Here is a 19,666-nt window from a genome sequence, read left to right as displayed (position 1 = left end):
GCCTTTGACAGATCAGAGACTATATTAGCTAAATTAGAATTATTTTGTTCAGAGTTCTCTGTCTGTTGCTGAGAAGATGATGGATATGGCTTACTATTATTCAGCCTATTGCGTCCACCATTGTTAAAACCTTGTTGAGGTTTTTGTTGATCCTTCCAGGAGAAATTTGGATGATTTCTCCATGATGGGTTATAGGTATTTCCATATGGTTCACCCAGATAATTAACCTCTGCCATGGCAGGGTTCTCAGGATCATAAGCTTCTTCAGAAGCTACCTCTCTAGTACTGTTGGATGCATATTGCAATCCATTCAGATTTTGAGAGATCATGTTGACCTGTTGAGTCAACACTTTGTTCTGAGCCAGTATGGCATTCAGAGCATCAATTTCAAGAACTCCCTTCTTCTGAGGGACCCCATTATTCACGGAATTCCTCTCAGAGGTATACATGAACTGGTTGTTTGCAACCATGTCAATGAGTTCTTGAGCCTCTTCAGGCGTTTTCTTCAGGTGAATAGATCCACCTGCAGAATGATCCAGTGACATTTTTGAAAATTCAGAGAGACCATAATAGAATATATCTAATAGGGTCCATTCTGAAAACATGTCAGATGGACATCTCTTGGTCAGCTGCTTATATCTTTCCCAAGCTTCATAGAGGGATTCACCATCTTTTTGTTTGAAGGTTTGAACATCCACTCTCAGCTTGCTCAGCTTTTGAGGAGGGAAGAACTTATCTAAGAAAGCAGTGACCAGCTTATCCCAGGAGTCCAGGCTATCCTTAGGTTGTGAATCCAACCATATTCTAGCTCTGTCTCTTACAGCAAAAGGGAAAAGCATGAGTCTGTAGACTTCAGGATTAACTCCATTCGTCTTTACAGTATCACAGACTTGCAAGAATTCAGTTAAGAACTGATAGGGATCTTCAGATGGAAGTCCATAAAACTTGCAGTTTTGTTGCATCAAAGCAACTAGTTGAGGCTTAAGCTCAAAGTTATTGGCTCCAATGGCAGGAATGGAGATGCTTCTTCCATCAACTTGGATGTTGGCTTTGTGAAGTCACCAAGCATTCTCCTTGCATTATTATTATTATTATTTTCGGCTGCCATATCTTTCTCTTGTTCGAAAATTTCTGAAAGGTTGCTTCTGGATTGTTGTAATTTAGCTTCTCTTAATTTTCTCTTCAGAGTCCTTTCAGGTTCTGGATCAGCTTCAACAAGAGTGCCTTTATCCTTGTTCCTGCTCATAAGAAAGAGAAGAAAACAAGAAAAGAAAGAGGAATACTCCATGTCACAGTATAGAGATTCCCTTATGTTAGTAGAAGAAGAAAGAGGTAGAAGAATGAAGAAGGGGATTCAGATTTTTGGATGAGGAGAGGTGAAGAGAAGTGTTAGTAATTAAATAATTAAAATAGAAGAAGAAAAGAAAAGAAGATTTTCGAAAATAATTTTGAAAAAGAGGTTAGTAATTTTCGAAAATTAAAGATAAGATGAGATTAAAATTAAAATTTAAAACAATTAAAAAGAATTTTTGAAAAAGAGGGGGAGAATTTTCGAAAATTTAGAGAGGGAAAAGTAGTTAGGTGGTTTTGAAAAAGATAAGAAACAAACGAGGAGTTAGTTAGTTGATTGAAAAAGATTTGAAATCAAATTTTGAAAAAGATAAGAAGATAGGAGGTTAGATAAGATATTTTGAAATCAAATTTTGAAAAAGATAAAATTTTTGAAAAAGATAAGATAAAAGATAAAAAGATATATTTGAAAAAGATATTTGAAAAAAAAAGATTTAATTTTTAAAATTACTTAACTAACAAGAAACTACAAGATAAGATTCTAGAATTTAAAGATTGAACCTTTCTTAACAAGAAAGTAACAAACTTCAAATTTTTGAACCAATCACATTAATTGTTAGCTAATTTTCGAAAATTTGATAAAAAGATAAGAAAAAGATTTTTGAAAATATTTTGAAAAAGATTTTTGAAATTTTCGAAAATTATAAAAAAAATGAAAAAGATATGGTTTTTGAAAAAGATTTTGAAAAGATAAGATTTTTAAAATTGAAATTTTGACTTGACTTGTAAGAAACAACTAATTTTGAAAATTTTTGACCAAGTCAATCCCAAAATTTCGAAATTTTGGAGGGAAATAAGGAAAAGATATTTTTGAAATCAAATTTTGAATGAAAAACACAAAAATGACCCAAAACATGAAAATTTTGGATCAAGACACAAGATGCATGCATGAATGCTATGAATGTCAAGATGAACACCAAGAACACTTTGAAGATCATGATGAACATCAAGAACATAATTTTGAAAAATTTTGATGCAAAGAAAACATGCAAGACACCAAACTTAGAAATTTTTAATGCATGGAAAATATGAATGCAAAAATGCACATGAAAAACAACAAAAGACACAAAACAAGAAATCATCAAGATCAAACAAGAAGACTTGTCAAGAACAACTTGAAGATCATGAAGAACACTATGAATGCATGAGATTTTTCGAAAAATGCAAGAAAAATTTTGAAAGCATGCAATTGACACCAAACTTAAAAATTAACACAAGATTCAAACAAGAACACAAAATATTTTTGATTTTTATGATTTTCTAATTTTTTTGTATTTTTATTAATTTTTTTCGAAAAACATTTTTGGAAGAACGAAAAATAAAAGAAAAATTTTTGAAAAAGATTTTTGAAAAGAAAATTACCTAATCTGAGCAACAAGATGAACCGTCAGTTGTCCATACTCGAACAATCCCCGGCAACGGCGCCAAAAACTTGGTGGACGAAATTGTGATCCCTATTTTGTGCCTTTTGGTATCATTGTAAAATTATGGAATTTAAGAAATTGGCATGAGTGGACACAACTCCGTTCAACTAACCAGCAAGTGTACTGGGTCGTCCAAGTAATAACCTTACGTGAGTAAGGGTCGAATCCACAGAGATTGTTGGTATGAAGCAAGCTATGGTCACCTTGTAAATCTCAGTCAGGCAAATTAAACATTATTTATGGGTTTGAGGATAGGAATAATAAAAAGAAATAAATAATAAAAGGGATATAACACTTATGCAGATTCAAAGGTGGGAATTTCAGATAAGCGGATGGAGATGCTGTAGAGCTCTTGGACGCCTGCTCTCCTACTCCTTCTACTCAATCCTTCTTACTCCTTTCCATGGCAAGCTTTGTATAGGGGTTCACCATCAACTGTGGCTACTTTCATTCCTCACGGGGAAATAACCTGTGCGGCTGTCACTCGCACAGCTAACCAGTCTGGAGGCATCACCCATGGCTGATAGCTACATCCCATCCTCGCAGTGAAAACTATGCTAACGCACTCTGTCACAGTACGGCTAATCACCGGTTGGTTCCCGCTCCTACTGGAATAGAATCCCTCTTTTGCGTCTGTCACCAACACCCAGCAGGTTAAAGTTTGAAGCACGTCACGGTCATTCATGATCGGAATCCTACTCGGAACACCACAGACAAGGTTGGACTTTCCGGACTCCCAGGATCCTACTCGGAACACCACAGACAAGGTTGGACTTTCCGGATCCAGATGAATGCCGCCAACTATCTAACTTATACCACGAAGATTCTGTTGGGGAATCTAAGAGATACGCATTCAAGCTCTGTTGCATGTAGAACGGACATGGTTGTCAATCACGCGCATTCATAAGTGAGAATGATAATGAGGGTAATCTGACTCATCACATTCATCATGTTCTTGGGTACGAATGAATATCTTGGAATAAGAATAAGAGAGAATTGAATAAAAGATAATAGAATTGCATTAATACTTGAGGTACAGCAGAGCTCCACACCCTTAATCTATGGTGTGCAGAAACTCCACCGTTGAAAATACATAAGCAAAGAGTTCAGGCATGGCCGAATGGCCAGCCCTCTCTAACGTGATCACAGGATCAAAATACAATCCAGGATGTCTAATACAATAGATAAATGTCCTATATATACTAGACTAGCTACTAGGGTTTACATGAGTAAGTAATTGATGCATAAATCCACTTCCGGGGCCCACTTGGTGTGTGCTTGGGCTGAGCTTGATGAATTCACGTGCTAAGGCATATCTTGGCGTTGAACTCTGAGTTATGACGTGTTTTGGGCGTTCAACTCCGGATCATGACGTTTTTCTGGCGTTTAACTCCAGACAGCAGCGTGTACTTGGCGTTCAACGCCAAGTTACGTCGTCATTCTTCGAATAAAGTATGGACTATTATATATTGCTGGAAAGCCCTGGATGTCTACTTTCCAACGCCGTTGAGAGCGCGCCAATTGGAGTTCTGTAGCTCCAGAAAATCCATGTCGAGTGCAGGGAGGTCAGATTCCAACAGCATCAGCAGTCCTTTTGTCAGCCTTCTTCAGAGTTTTGCTCAAATCCCTCAATTTCAGTCAGAATTTACCTGAAATCACAGAAAAACACACAAACTCATAGTAAAGTCTAGAAATGTGAATTTAGCATAAAAACTAATGAAAACATCCCTAAAAGTAGCTTAAACTTACTAAAAACTATATGAAAACAATGCCAAAAAGCGTATAAATTATCCGCTCATCAATCTTCTAATTCTACTACCTCTTCTGCTGAGGCGTGTTCTGGTGGGTTTGACTCTTCATGATTCCTCTCTTGCAATGTGGTTCCGGACCTTAGGGTGATGGCATTAATACCACCCTTTGGATTGGATAATGGTTGAGAGGAGAGTCCACCAGAGCTTGAGGATTGGTTGTTGGAGTTGGTCATTGATCCAATCTGTGAGACAAGGGCTTGCAAAGTAGAAGTCAGACCATTCAGAGTAGCAGTAAAGTTATTTTCTATGGCCTGTTGTCTCCGATCAATAGATTGTAGTAACTCATCATTAGGAGATGAAGAGGGATAAGTGATCTGAGAGGGCTGCTGAGATGCTTGAGACTGTCTTAGATGAGGTGCTCTGTAGGCTTGATTCTGATTCTGCTGCCTGAAGTTGTTATTGTTATTCCACCTCTGATTTCCATTGTTATCTCTGCCTCCTTGTTGTGATTGTCCCTTCAACCTTGGTTAAAATTATCTCTCCAACCTTGGTTAGAGTTATCCTGCCATCCTTGGTTATAGCTGCCACCTTGATTATACCCTTGATTGGGGCGATCATAGAAGTTATGAGTGGCTGCTATAGTATGGTCTTCTGGTTAGAGTTGCGGACACTCATCAGTATAATGACTGTAATCTGCACAGATTCTGCATACTCTTTGTGGAACCAACTGCTGGCTGTGCTGTGGTAGAGAGGGCTGAACTTGCTGAGGCTGTTGTTGATTCAGTTGCATCTGCTTCAGCAAGTTAGTCATTTCACATAAGCTCTGAGCTATAGCAGCAGTCTCTTTGCTAGAGGATACCTCTGCAACAGCTCTGGACCGACTTTGTTTCTGCCTGTGATTCCTAGTAGATTCAGCTAAGTCGCTGATCAATTGCCATGCTTCTTCCGTAGTCTTGTACTTTTTCATAGACTCATTGCTAGCACCTTCCAATGTGGTCCTATCTTGAGATCTCATGCCCTATGTAAAGTAGTCGAGCAATACTATCTTGTCAATCATATGGGGGGTACATGCCTCTAGAAGATTATTGAAGCGTTCCAAGTATTCATAAAGAGTTTCAGATTCATCCTGAACGATCATGGACATGTCTTTCCTCAGTTTATCAGCAACCTCAGCTAGGAATAATTTCTCCAAAAATTCGTTTTTGAGCATATCCCAGTTGGAAACAGTTGTTCCGGGTTGAGTGTAATACCACTCTCTTGCCTTTCCCTCAAGAGAGAATGGGAACGCTTTTAACAGAATGGAGATTTCATCAGTGCCATCACGCTTAACAGTAGAACAAGCGGTCTGAAAGTCCCTAAGGTGCTTGATAGGCTCTTGAGCAGGTAAGCCATGAAACTTGGGCATCAAGTTGAGTAGCGAAGACTTTATTTCGAAATCCACAGCCACTGCTGGATGGTGTGCCTGGAATGGTTGTACTGTAAAATTAGGGGCACCTTCCTCCTGTATAGTGACTCTCCTTGGCGCTGCCATGTCGCCTGCACGTAAATCAACTGGATCAGTAGAGAGGGAGCTTGTTTCTCCCTTAAATGAGGTTTCAAGTTTGTCCTCAGAGAGGACTTTCCGACACCGAGCTTGCCTTATATGTGAAAGAGTTCTTTCAATCTCAGGATCAAATACTGGCAAGCTTGGATCAGGAAGTGAACGCGTCATTTAACGAAAGAAATGTACAGCTCATAGTGACACAATAAAAAAAATTGCAATAAAATAAATACCAATCAATAAATTAGCACAGTGTTGTAACTCTCCGGCAACGGCGCCAAAAATTGACGTGGTGGAAACTAGCAATTTAAGAAATTATTAATAGAAATACGTTGCAAGTACAGTCCTTAACCAGCCAAAAATCCACTTATCAATTTAAAAAGGGTTGTCACAAAGATTAAAATTAAAATACTGGGAGTATGAATCCCAGGTCGTCTCCCAACGAGTTGCAGAGAGATGTGCTATTTTATCAATCAGGTGTTTTCAGAAATGGTTGAATTGATAAACAGAAAATTAAAATAGAGAATTTAATTAATTCTAAATAAAGGCCTTGACTGGGAGTAGATTAGTTGGAAGCCCTATTCTTGTTGAAGTACTCTCAAGATTAATTGATAATTGAATGTTGCTCTGTTTAGTTACCCCCTTACTAGGTAAAGGAGAGTCAAACACGTTGGAATGCTGTTTCTATTCACAAGTCCCAATCCGCTCATTGAAAAGGATTAGTGTCTGTGAATAGAGGGCATTCCAACAATGAACCCAATTATAATTATCCTTTCAAGCATCCCAACTCAAGGGTTCCTTTCAATCCACTCCCCATCAAGTTAGGGAATTACTCGCTCATTGTGAATGTAGAACTCATAACATATAAAAAGGAATTAAAGGAAGACATGATAAATAAAAGATGAAAAGGGATTAAATAAAAATATTATTCTATATTAATAACTTGTGAAAACAATCCAATGTCAACTCTAGAGAGAATAATGATATGGAAGAATAAGTAAAAAGTAAATAGCAAAGTATAATGACTATACCAGAGGTGGCCTCTTCTCTAAAGCTAAAAAGCAAAATCTTCCAAAAAATCCTAATTATGAATGTCAAGTGATAAAAACCTAGGGGAGGAGCCAATTCAGATCTAAAACTAAAAATTATGTGGAATGAATTCTTCTTCTCTGTTTCTGCTTGTTCCCTGGCTCTAGTCTGTGTTTCTGAGCCGAAAACTGGGTTGAAATCCGGCCCAAAAACTCTGCCGGCGACTTCTGAAATTCTGCAGATCGCGCACGCCACGCGGTCGCGTCATTCATGCGGACGCGTCATTCGGCGTTTTGCTTTCCCACGCGGGCGCGTCGTCCATGCCTCCGCGTCACTTATGCTTTTCCAATTTGCGCGGTCGCGTGAGCCATGCGGCCGCGTCACTGCGATTTCCTCTCTTTCACGCGGTCGCGTGAGCCACGCGGCCGCGTCACTTCTCGCTGGTCATCTCCTTAATTTCTTGTATTCCTTCCATTTTTGCAAACTTCCTTTCCAATCTCCAATTCATTCATGCCCTATAAAGCCTGAAACACTTAACACACTGATCACGGCATCGAATGGGATAAAGGAGAATTAAAATACCTAATTAAAAGTCTCTAGGAAGTAAGTTTTCAATCATGTAATAATTTTAGGAAGGAAATATAAATGCATGCTAATTATATGAATAAGTGGGTAAAGATCATGATAAAACCACATAATTAAACACATTATAAACCATAAAATAGTGGTTTATCAGCCGTCCTCTGTCCTCTCAGGAGAATCGACAATTCTCTGCCATTCATCTTTTTCTCTCAAGCCTCTCGCCTCAGCCTCGTTTCTCAGGCATCTCTTCCTCCGTCGTTGTCCTTGAAGGCTTGAAGATTGATTTTACATACTACCTGGTTAATTTAGTTTAATTGTTGAAATAAAAAATCCCATAGTGGTCCCCCAGATTTGGCTCGTGCACTAATTTAGCCCCTAAGATTCTAATTGCACTATTTATGTCCTTGAGATTATGCGCTAGGCTACATACTGGTCTTTCACTCGAATTTTGGCATGACTCAACGATGGACTTGCTTATGTGGCACAACCACTACCACCTAGGATCTACAAAATGACGTCATTTTATGGGTGAAACGTTTTAAAGCCAAAACGTCGCCATTTAGCTCCCAGTTGAATGTAATGGTTGCTTGGGTGAAAGGTTGGTCATTTGTTACATCTTCATAATTTCTCAATGGCTTCAACACTTAGTCTTCTCCTCCAAAACCAAAGACAATGATGATAGCCTAGGGCATTGCTGCTTTCTCGCTTCTTTCTTACTGTTTTTGCACTAAACTTGGCTGAAGGTCCATGGGAAGTGACGAGCGGATAATTTATACGCTTTTTGGCATTGTTTTTAGGTAGTTTTTAGTAGGATATAGTTACTTTTAGGGATGTTTTCATTAGTTTTTATGCTAAATTCACATTTCTGGACTTTACTATGAGTTTGTGTGTTTTTCTATGATTTCAGTTATTTTTTGGCTGAAATTGAGGGACTGAGCAAAACTCTGATAAGGAGGCTGACAAAGGACTGCTGATGCTATTGGATTCTGACTTCCTTGCACTCGAAATAGATTTTCTAGAGCTACAGAACTCCAAATGGCGCGCTCTCAATGGCGTTGGAAAGTAGACATTCAGAGCTTTCCAGCAATATATAATAGTCCATACTTTATTCGGGATTAGATGACGCAAACTGGCGCTCAACGCCAGTTCTACGCTGCATTCTGGAGTCAAACACCAGAAAAACGTCACGAACCAGAGTTGAACACCGAAAACACGTTACAACTTGGCGTTCAACTCCAAGAGAAGCCTCTGCACGTGTAAAGTTCAAGCTCAGCCTAAGGACACACCAAGTGGGCCCCGGAAGTGGACTTCTGCATCAATTACTTACTTTTGTAAACCCTAGAAGCTAGTCTAGTATAAATAGGACATTTTACTATTGTATTAGACATCTGGGATTGTATTTTCGATCCTGTGATCACGTTTTGGGGGCGGGCCATTCGGCCATGCCTGAACCTTCATCACTTATGTATTTTCAACGGTGGAGTTTCTACACACCATAGATTAAGGGTGTGGAGCTCTGCTGTACCTCGAGTTTTAATGCAATTACTACTATCTTTTATTCAAATTCAATCTTATTTCTGTCTAAGATGCTACTCATACTTCAACCAAATGGATTTGATGATCCGTGACACTCATCATCATCCGTCCCTATGAACGCGTGCATGACAACCACTTCCGTTCTACAAGCGAAAGCTAGAGTATGTATCTCTTGGATTCCTGATGCACGACGCATGGTTGCCCTCGCTTGACAACCGAGCCTTCCATTCCATGAGATCAGAGTCTTCGTGGTATAAGCTAGAATTGGTGGCGGCATTCATGAGAATCCGGAAAGTCTAAACCTTGTATGTGGTATTCCGAGTAGGATTCAGGGATTGAATGGCTGTGACAAGCTTCAAATTCGCGATTGTTGGGCGTGATGACAAACGCAAAAAGGATCAAGGGATCTTATTCCGACATGATCGAGAACCGACAGATGATTAGTCGTGCTGTGACAAGAGCATTTGGACCTTTTTCACTGAGAGGATGGGATGTAGCCATTGACAATGGTGATGCCCTACATACAGCTTGCCATGGAAAAAAATAAGAAGGATTGGATGAAGGCAGTAGGAAAGCAGAGATTCAAAAGGAAGACAGCATCTCCAAACACTTATCTGAAATTCCCGCCAATGATTTACATGAGTAACTTTATCTTTATTTTCTGTTTATTTATTATTATTATTCAAAAATTCCATTTTATAATCTACCTGACTGAGATTTACAAGATGACTATAGCTTGCTTCATACCAACAATCTCCGTGGGATCGACTCTTAGTCACGTAAGGTATTACTTGGACGACCCAGTGCACTTGCTGGTTAGTTGTGCGGAGTTGTGACTAAGTGTGATTCACATTTGAGAGCGCTACCAAGTTATTGGAGCCATTGTTGATGATCACAATTTCGTGCACCAAGTTTTTGGCGCCGTTGCCGGGGATTGTTCGAGTTTGGACAACTGACGGTTCATCTTGTTGCTCAGATTAGGTAATTTTCTTTTAGTTTTATTTTCAAAATAAACTTTTTTCAAAAATCTTGCAAAAAATAATTGTTCTAAATTTTTAAGAATGACTTCTAGTGTTTCGTGAAGCATGTTGTAGCTTGGTTGGCTGTAAAGCCATATCCAATTCCTTTTGGAATGAGACTTCAACTAATCACCTCAATGCATGTAATGCCATCCTAAAGCTGGCTGGCTATTAAGCCATGTCCAACCCTTTGATTGGAGCTTTAGGCTAATATTGAAAGATTCCTGGAATTCTTATTAAAAAATTTTGAATTTCTTATTTTCTTTTTCCTATATGTTTTTCGAAAAAAATAAAAGAAAATACAAAAAATAATAAAATCATAAAAACCAAAAATATTTTGTGATTCTTGTTTGAGTCTTGTGTCATGTTTTAAGTTTGGTGTCAATTGCATATTCATATTGTTCTTGCATTTTTCAAAAAATTCATGCATTCATAGTGTTCTTCATGATCTTCAAGTTGTTCTTGGTAAGTCTACTTGTTTGATCTTGATAATTTCTTGTTTTGTGTTCTTTGTTATTTTTCATATGCATTTTTGCATTCATAGTGTCTAAGCATTGCAAATTTCTAAGTTTGGTGTCTTGCAAGTTTTCTTTACATAAAAAATTTTTCAAAATCATGTTCTTGATGTTCATCATGATCTTCAAAGTGTTCTTGGTGTTCATCTTGACATTCATAGCGTTCTTGCATGCATCATGTGTTTTGATTCATAATTTTCATGTTGTGAGTCATTTTTTATGTTTTTCTCTCTCATAACTAAAAATTCAAAAATCACAAAAAAATATCTGTTCCTTTTTTCTCTCAAAATTTCAAAAATTTGGGTTGACTTAGTCAAAAAATTTTAAATTAGTTGTTTCTTGTAAGTCAAGTCAAAATTTCAAATTTTAAAAATCTTATCTTATTAAAACTTTTTCAAAAATCAAATCTTTTTCATTTTTTATTTAATTTTCAAAAATTTAATTTTTTTAAAATATTTTTCAAAAATCGTTTTCTTAGTTTTATCTTTATTTTCGAAAATTATGCTAACAATTAATATGATTGATTCAAAAATTTGAAGTTTGTTACTTTCTTGTTAAGAAAGGTTCAATCTTTAAATTCTATAATCATATCTTTTAGTTTCTTGTTAGTCAAGTAATTAATTTTAATTTTAAAAATTAAATCTTTTTCAACCATATCTTTTAAATCATATCTTTTTATCATATCTTTTTCAAAATTTTATCTTTTTTTTTTCAAAAATTTGATTTCAAAATATCTTCTTATCTTCTTATCTTTTCAAAATTGACTTTCAAATCTTTTTCAACTAACTATTTGACTTTTTGTTTATTTCTTATCTTTTTCAAAACCACCTAACAACTTTTCTCTCTCTAATTTTCGAAAATACCTCCCTCTTTTTCAAAAATTCTTTTTAATTAATTAATTATTTTAAATTTTAATTTTAATTTTATTTCTTATCTTAATTTTCAAAAATCATTAACTCCTTTTCAATATTATTTTCGAAAACTTCTGTCTCTCATCTTATTCTATTTATTTATTCATTTACTAACACTTATCTTCATCTCAAATCTCTGTCCCTATCCTCACCCTTGTGTTTGGATTCTCCTTTCTTTATTCCCTTCTTCTTCTACTAACATAAAGGAATCTCTATACTGTGACATAGAGGATTCCTTTTCCTTTTCTGTTCTCTTCTTTCTCATATAAGCAGGAACAAGGAAAAAGGTATTCTTGTTGAAGCTGATCCAGAACTTGAAAGGACTCTGAAGAGGAAACTAAGAGAAGCTAAATTACAACAATTCAGAGACAACCTTGCTAAAATTTTTGAACAAGAAAAGGAGATGGTAGCCAAACCCAACAACAATAATGCAAGGAGGATGCTTGGTGATTATAGTACACCTACTTCCAAGTTTGATGGAAGAAGCATCTCAATTCCTGCCATTGGAGCAAACAATTTTGAGCTGAAACCTCAACTAGTTGCTCTAATGCAACAAAACTGCAAGTTTCATGGACTTCCATCAGAAGATCCCTATCAGTTTTTAACTGAGTTCTTGCAGATCTGTGAGACTGTAAAGATGAATGGAGTAGATCCTGAAGTCTACAGGCTCATGCTTTTCCCTTTTGCTGTAAGAGACAAAGCTAGAACATGGTTGGACTCATAACCCAAAGATAGCCTGGACTCCTGGGATAAGCTGGTCACGGCCTTCTTGGTTAAATTCTTTCCTCCTCAAAAGCTGAGCAAGCTTAGAGTGGATGTTCAGACCTTCAAGCAAAAAGATGGTGAATCCCTCTATGAAGCTTGGGAAAGATACAAGCAGATGACCAAAAAGTGTCCTTCTGACATGTTTTTAGAATGGACCATGATAGATATATTCTATTATGGTCTATCTAAGTTCTCTAAGATGTCACTAGACCATTCTGCAGGTGGATCCATTCATGTAAAGAAAACGCCTGCAGAAGCTCAGGAACTTATTGAAATGATTGCAAATAACCAATTCATGTACACTTCTGAGAGAAATTCCGTGAATAATGGGACACCTCAGAGGAAGAGAGTTGTTGAAATTGATGCTCTGAATGCCATATTGGCTCAGAACAAAATGTTGACTCAGTAAGTCAACATGATTTCTCAAAGTCTGAATGGATGGCAAAATGCAACCAACAGTACTAAAGAGGCATCTTCTGAAGAAGAAGCTTATGATCCTGAAAACCCTGCAATGGCAAAGGTAAATTGCATGGGTGAACCTTATGGAAACACCTATAATTCTTCATGGAGAAATCATCCAAATTTCTCATGGAGGGATCAACAAAAGCTTCAACAAGGCTTTAATAATGGTGGAAGAAATAGGCTCAGCAATAGCAAGCCTTTTCCATCATCTTCTCGGCAACAGACAGAGAATTTTGAGCAAAATACCTCTAACTTATCAAATATAGTCTCTGATCTGTCCAAGGCCACTTTAAGTTTCATGAGTGAAACAAGGTCCTCCATCTGAAATCTGGAGGCACAAGTGGGCCAGCTGAGTAAGAAAGTCACTGAAACTCCTCCTAGTACTCTCCCAAGCAATACTGAAGAAAATCCAAAAAGAGAGTGCAAGGCCATTGATATAATCAATATGGCCGAACCTAGAGAGGAAGGAGAGGACGTGAATCCCAATGAGGAAGACCTCATGGGACGTCTCTCAAGCAAGAAGGAGTTCTCTATTGAGGACCCAAAGAAATCTGAGGCTCATATAGAGACCATAGAGATTCCATTAAACCTTCTTCTGCCATTCATGAGCTTTGAAGACTATTCTTCCTCTGAAGAGGATGAAGATGTAACTGGAGAGCAAGTTACTCAATATCTAGGAGCTATCATGAAGCTGAATACCAAGTTATTTGGTAATGAGACTTGGGAAGGTGAACCTCCCTTGCTCATTGGTGAACTAGATACATGGGTTCAGCAAACTTTACCTCAAAAGAAATAAGATCCTGGTAAATTCTTAATACCCTGTACCATAGGAACCATGACCTTTGAAAAGGCTCTGTGTGACCTAGGGTCAGGCATAAATCTAATGCCACTCTCTGTAATGGAGAAGCTGGGGATCATTAAGGTACAACCTGCCATATTCTCATTACAATTGGCAGATAAGTCAGTAAGACAAGCTTATGGATTGGTAGAGGACGTGTTAGTAAAGGTTGAAGGCCTTTACATCCCTACTGATTTCATAATCTTAGACACTAGGAAGGAGGAGGATGAATGCATCATCCTTGGAAGACCTTTCCTAGCCACAGTAGGAGCTGTGATAGATGTTAACAGAGGAAAATTGGTCCTTCAATTGAATGGGGACTACCTTGTGTTTAAGACTCAAGGGTGTTCTTCTGTATACATGAAGAGGAAGCATGAAAAGCTTCTCTCAGTACAGAGTCAAACAAAGCCCCCACCATCAAACTCTAAGTTTGGTGTTGGGAGGCCACAGCCAAACACTAAGTTTGGTGTTGAATCCCCACATCCAAACTCTAAGTTTGGTGTTGGAAGTCTACAACATTGACCTGATCACCTGTGTGGCTCCATGAGAGCCCACTGTCAAGCTATTGACATTAAAGAAGCGCTTATTGGGAGGCAACCCAATTTTTATTTATCTAATTTTATTTTTCTTTTTATTGTTCTTTTATGTTTTATTAGGTTCATGATCATGTGGAGTAACGAAAAAAATACTAAAATTAAAAACAGAATCAAAACAGCAGAAGAAAAATCACACCCTGGAGGAAGGACTTACTGGTGTTTAAACGCCAGTAAGGAGCATCTGGCTGGCGTTCAATGCCAGAACAGAGCATGGATCTGACGTTGAACGCCAGAAACATGCAGCAATTTGGCATTTAAACGCCAGGATTGCACACTGAGGAAAGCTAGCGTTCAACGCCAGAAACATATTGCATATAGGCGTTGAACGCCCAGAATAAGCTTAGAGTTGGCGTTTAACGCCAGAAACAAGCATCAATCTGGTGTTGAACGCCAGGATTGCATGCAGAGGGTGTTTTACACGCCTCATTGGTGCAGGGATGTAAATCCTTGACACCTTAGGATCTGTGGACCCCACAGGATCATCTCAGGATCTGTGGACCCCACAGGATCCCCACCTTCCTCAACTCACCTTCTCTCTTCTTCACCAATCACCTCCATCCATCTCTTCCCCACCCAATCCCACCCATATGGCCGAAACATACACATCTCTCCCTCTCCTCCATATCTTCTTCTCCCTCCATTCTTTCTTCCTTGCTCGAGGGCGAGCAACATTCTAAGTTTGGTGTGGTAAAAGCATAGCTTTTTTATTTTTCCATAACCATGGATGGCACCTAAGGCCAGAGAAACCTCAAAAAAAGAAAAAAAAAGAGAGAAAAGGGAAAAAAATTTTTCCACCTCCGAGTCATGGGAGATGGAGAGATTCATCTCAAGGGTCCATAGCTCAGTAGTAGAACATTTGACTGCACATCAAGAGAGCCTACCCATGGACCTCAATAAGAGCATGAGGAATTCCCTCATCAAGAAATCCTTGAGATACCTCAGGGGATACATTTTCCTCCACACAATTATTGGGAGCAACTAAGGATAGGAGCACCAAAATCACTAGGGATCAAGCAACAGAGACAAGGAAGAGACATAGAGGAGCTCAAGAGCACCTTTGGTTCTTCAAGAGGAAGACGCCACCACACTAAGGTGGACTCATTCCTTAATCTCCTTGTCTATTTATTTGCTGTTTTTCGATTTTTATGCTTCATGTTTGTCTATGTTTGTGTCTTTATTACATGATCATTAGTATTGAGTAACTATGTCTTAAGGCTATGAATAATTCCATAAATCCTTCACCTCTCTTAAATGAAAAATGTTTCTAATTCAAAAGAACAAGAAGTACATGAATTTTGAAATTATCCTTGAATTTAGTTTAATTATATTGATGTGGTGACAATACTTTTTGTTTTCTGAATGAATGCTTGAACAATGCATAATTTTGATCTTGTTGTTTATGAATGTTAAAATTGTTGGCTCTTGAAAGAATGATGAACAAAGAGAATGTTATTGACAATCTGAAAAATTATGAAAATTGATTCTTGAAGCAAGAAAAAGCAGTGAAAAAGCAAAAGCTTGAAAAAAAATGGCAAAAAAAGAAGAAAAGAAAAAGAAAGCAGAAAAAGCCAATAGCCTTTAAAACCAAAAGGCAAGGGTAAAAAGGATCCAAGGCTTTGAGCATCAATGGATAGGAGGGCCCAAGGAAATAAAATCCAGGCCTAAGCGGCTAAATCAAGCTGTCCCTAACTATGTGCTTGTGGCATGCAGGTCCAAGTGAAAAGCTTGAGACTGAGTGGTTAAAGTCGTGATCCAAAGAAAAAAGAGTGTGCTTAAGAGTTCTGGGCACCTCTAACTGGGGACTTTAGCAAAGCTGAGTCACAATTTGAAAAGGTTCACCCAGCTATGTGTCTGTGGCATTTATGTATCCGGTGGTAATACTAGAAAACAAAGTGCTTAGGGCCACGACCAAGACTCATAAAAGTAGCTGTGTTCAAGAATCAACAAACTTAACTAGGAGAATTAATAACACTATCTGAAATGCTAAGTTCCTATAGATGCCAATCATTCTAAACTTCAAAGGAAAAAGTGAGATGCCAAAACTGTTCAGAAGCAAAAAGCTACAAGTTCCGCTCATCTAATTAGAATTAATATTCATTGAGATTTTGGGATTCATAGTATATTCTCTTCTTTTTATCCTAATTGATTTTCAGTTGCTTGGGGACAAGCAACAATTTAAGTTTGGTGTTGTGATGAACGGATAATTTATACGCTTTTTGGCATTATTTTTAGGTAGTTTTTAGTAGGATATAGTTACTTTTAGGGATGTTTTCATTAGTTTTTATGCTAAATTCACATTTCTGGACTTTACTATGAGTTTGTGTGTTTTTCTATTATTTCAGGTAATTTCTGGCTGAAATTGAAGGACCTGAGCAAAACTCTGATAAGGAGGCTGACAAAGGACTGCTGATGCTGTTGGATTCTGACCTCCTTGCACTCGAAATAGATTTTCTGGAGCTACAGAACTTCAAATGGCGCGCTCTTAACGGCTTTGGAAAGTAGACATCTAGATCTTTCTAGAAATATATAATAGTCTATACTTTATTCGGGATTAGACGATGCAAACTGGCACTCAACGCCAGTTCTACGCTGCATTCTGGAGTCAAACGCCAGAAACACATCACGAACCAGAGTTGAACGCCAAAAACACGTTATAACTTGGCGTTCAACTCCAAGAGAAGCCTCTGTACGTGTAAAGTTCAAGCTCATCCTATGCACACACCAAGTGGGCCCGGAAGTGGACTTCTGCATCAATTACTTACTTATGTAAACCCTAGTAGCTAGTCTAGTATAAACAGGACATTTTACTATTGTATTAGACATCTGGGATTGTATTTTCGATCCTGTGATCACGTTTTGGGGGCTAGCCATTTGGCCATGCCTGAACCTTCATCACTTATGTATTTTCAACGGTGGAGTTTCTACACACCATAGATTAAGGGTGTGGAGCTCTGCTGTACCTCGAGTTTTAATGTAATTACTACTATCTTTTATTCAAATTCAATCTTATTTCTGTCTAAGATGCTACTCGTACTTTAACTTGATGGATGTGATGATCCGTGACACTCATCATCATCCGTCCCTATGAACGCGTGCCTGACAACCACTTCTGTTCTACAAGCGAAAGCTAGAGTATGTATCTCTTGGATTCCTGATGCACGACGCATGGTTGCCCTCGCCTGACAACCGAACCTTTCATTTCGTGAGATCAAAGTCTTCGTGGTATAAGCTAGAATTGATGGCGGCATTCTTGAGAATCCAAAAAGTCTAAACCTTGTCTGTGGTATTCCGAGTGGGATTCAGGGATTGAATGGCTGTGACGATCTTCAAACTCATGATTGTTGGGCGTGATGACAAACGCAAAAGGATCAAGGGATCTTATTCCGATATGATTGAGAACCGACAGATGATTAGCCGTGCTGTGACAAGAGCATTTGTACCTTTTTCACTGAGAGGATGGGATGTAGCCATTGACAACGGTGATGCCCTACATACAGCTTGCCATGGAAAAGAATAAGAAGGATTGGATGAAGGCAGTAGGAAAGCAGAAATTCAAAAGGAAGACAGCATCTCCATACACTTATCTGAAATTCCCGCCAATGATTTACATGAGTAACTTTATCTTTATTTTCTGTTTATTTATTATTATTATTCGAAAATTCCATAATCTTTTATAATCTGCCTGACTGAGATTTACAAGATGACCATAGCTTGCTTCATACCAACAATCTCCGTGGGATTGACCCTTACTCACGTAAGGTATTACTTGGACGACCCAGTGCACTTGCTGGTTAGTTGTGCGGAGTTGTGACTAAGTGTGATTCACGTTTAAGAGCGCTACCAAGTTATTGGAGCCATTGTTGATGATCACAATTTCGTGCACCAGGAAGCCATTGAAGCAAAGGGTGGAAAACCGTTTAATCTAGCTTGAAGGTCAATTTTTTTAAAAAAAATTTGGATCATTTTTCCTTCTTCGGGTGAGGGATTGTTTAAGTTACTCTTATATGTTGCATTAAGATTTTATTGGAAACGATATGTTGTTAGGGTTTTTGTTGTTGATATATTCCAACCGCCACTGGATGCTCTATTTCTTTTCAATAGAACAGGGGCAATCTCTGATCATTCATTATGTATTTGTTATTTATTGTTTTTGTGTTACATGCGTGTTTAATTTATTTGTTCTTTTGTTATGTAGCAGATAGACGCCAAAGTGTTAGATATAATATTTCATCATGGGGGAAATTTTGAGAAGGGTAAGGATGGGAAGTGGACATATTATCATGACAATAAGCACTGTTCGGGTGAGCTTGATGTGAATAGGTTAGATGTATTCTACCTGAGAAATTACTGCAAAGAATTAGGGTATGAGAAGATGAAGGAAGTTTGGTGGCATGTGCCAGGAATGAGCTTGGAAATAGGTTTGAGGAGTTTAAACTCTGATAACAAGTTGAGAGAGATATGTCCTCAGGGAGGAAAGAACAATGGTGTTGTTGATGTCTACATTGAACATGGTATTTCAAAACCTGAGATACTACAAGGGCAGGATGTTATTGTGCACCTTGATGACCAAGTGAGGGATCTTGGAGAGCAAGCAAAGTTGAATGCTAGGACTGTGATAAACTCTCTTCCAAAAACTACTACCAAGAAGGCACCTCCGATGAGTTTAAGCATAGTAACCTATACTTCCCAAGCTAAAGAAGCAGTACCAAAAAAGATCAATGTAAATTCGAAAATGGAGCCTAAGCCTAAGACAGTCCCCAAACCCACACCCACACAAAACAAAGTCAATAGGACCAGGAGATACTGTTTGAGGTCTTCCACCCCCAAGGCTTCAGGGAAAGGTTTTTCAAAAACAAAGATAAATGGAGGTTATCTTGTAGTCATTTGGGGTTGTTACCACCAGTAATTAAAAGTAGGCTTAAAAAGGTAAACCAGGAGTCTAGGAAGTGGCATTCTGTCTGGGCTGGATATACTGTCTATGAGAAGTTTGAGGTTCACAGGAGTCCTACCAACCATGTGGTTGACTTGGAAAAAAGATTGTGTACCTGCCAGTTTTGGATGTTGACAGGTTGTATTTTTCAACCCATTTTTTTTCAGCTAGCTTAATGTTGTCTTATACAAAGTTGAATTTTAAACTGCCTGGAAATGATTATTTGTAGGAATTCCATGCGTTCATGCTTGTGTTGCACTTGCCCGAGTGAACAAGCACCTAGAAGACTTTTGCCACAAATTGATAACCATGGAGTCTTACAAAGAAACATACAAGTACCACATTAATCCTCTACTTGGCCATGCCTTCTGGGAGCAAAGTCAGTATAACAAGCCATTGACACCATCAATCAAGAGAA

At 38.1% G+C, this 19,666-nt stretch overlaps 1 non-coding gene across 1 annotated transcript; it reads right to left on the bottom strand.

The window, feature by feature from the left end:
• Nucleotides 1–12,459: 12,459 nt before the first annotated feature.
• LOC112793379 (small nucleolar RNA R71) lies at nt 12,460–12,563 on the bottom strand. The gene has a single exon (XR_003198074.1). It is a non-coding gene; the product is annotated as a small nucleolar RNA R71 (small nucleolar RNA).
• Between the last annotated feature and the right edge of the window lie 7,103 nt (nt 12,564–19,666).

This window comes from Arachis hypogaea, chromosome 3 (genome assembly GCF_003086295.3).
Source record: "Arachis hypogaea cultivar Tifrunner chromosome 3, arahy.Tifrunner.gnm2.J5K5, whole genome shotgun sequence".
NCBI lineage: Eukaryota > Viridiplantae > Streptophyta > Magnoliopsida > Fabales > Fabaceae > Arachis > Arachis hypogaea.
Note: the sequence above shows the minus strand (reverse complement) of the source record. Positions and strands in the feature narration are given on the sequence as shown.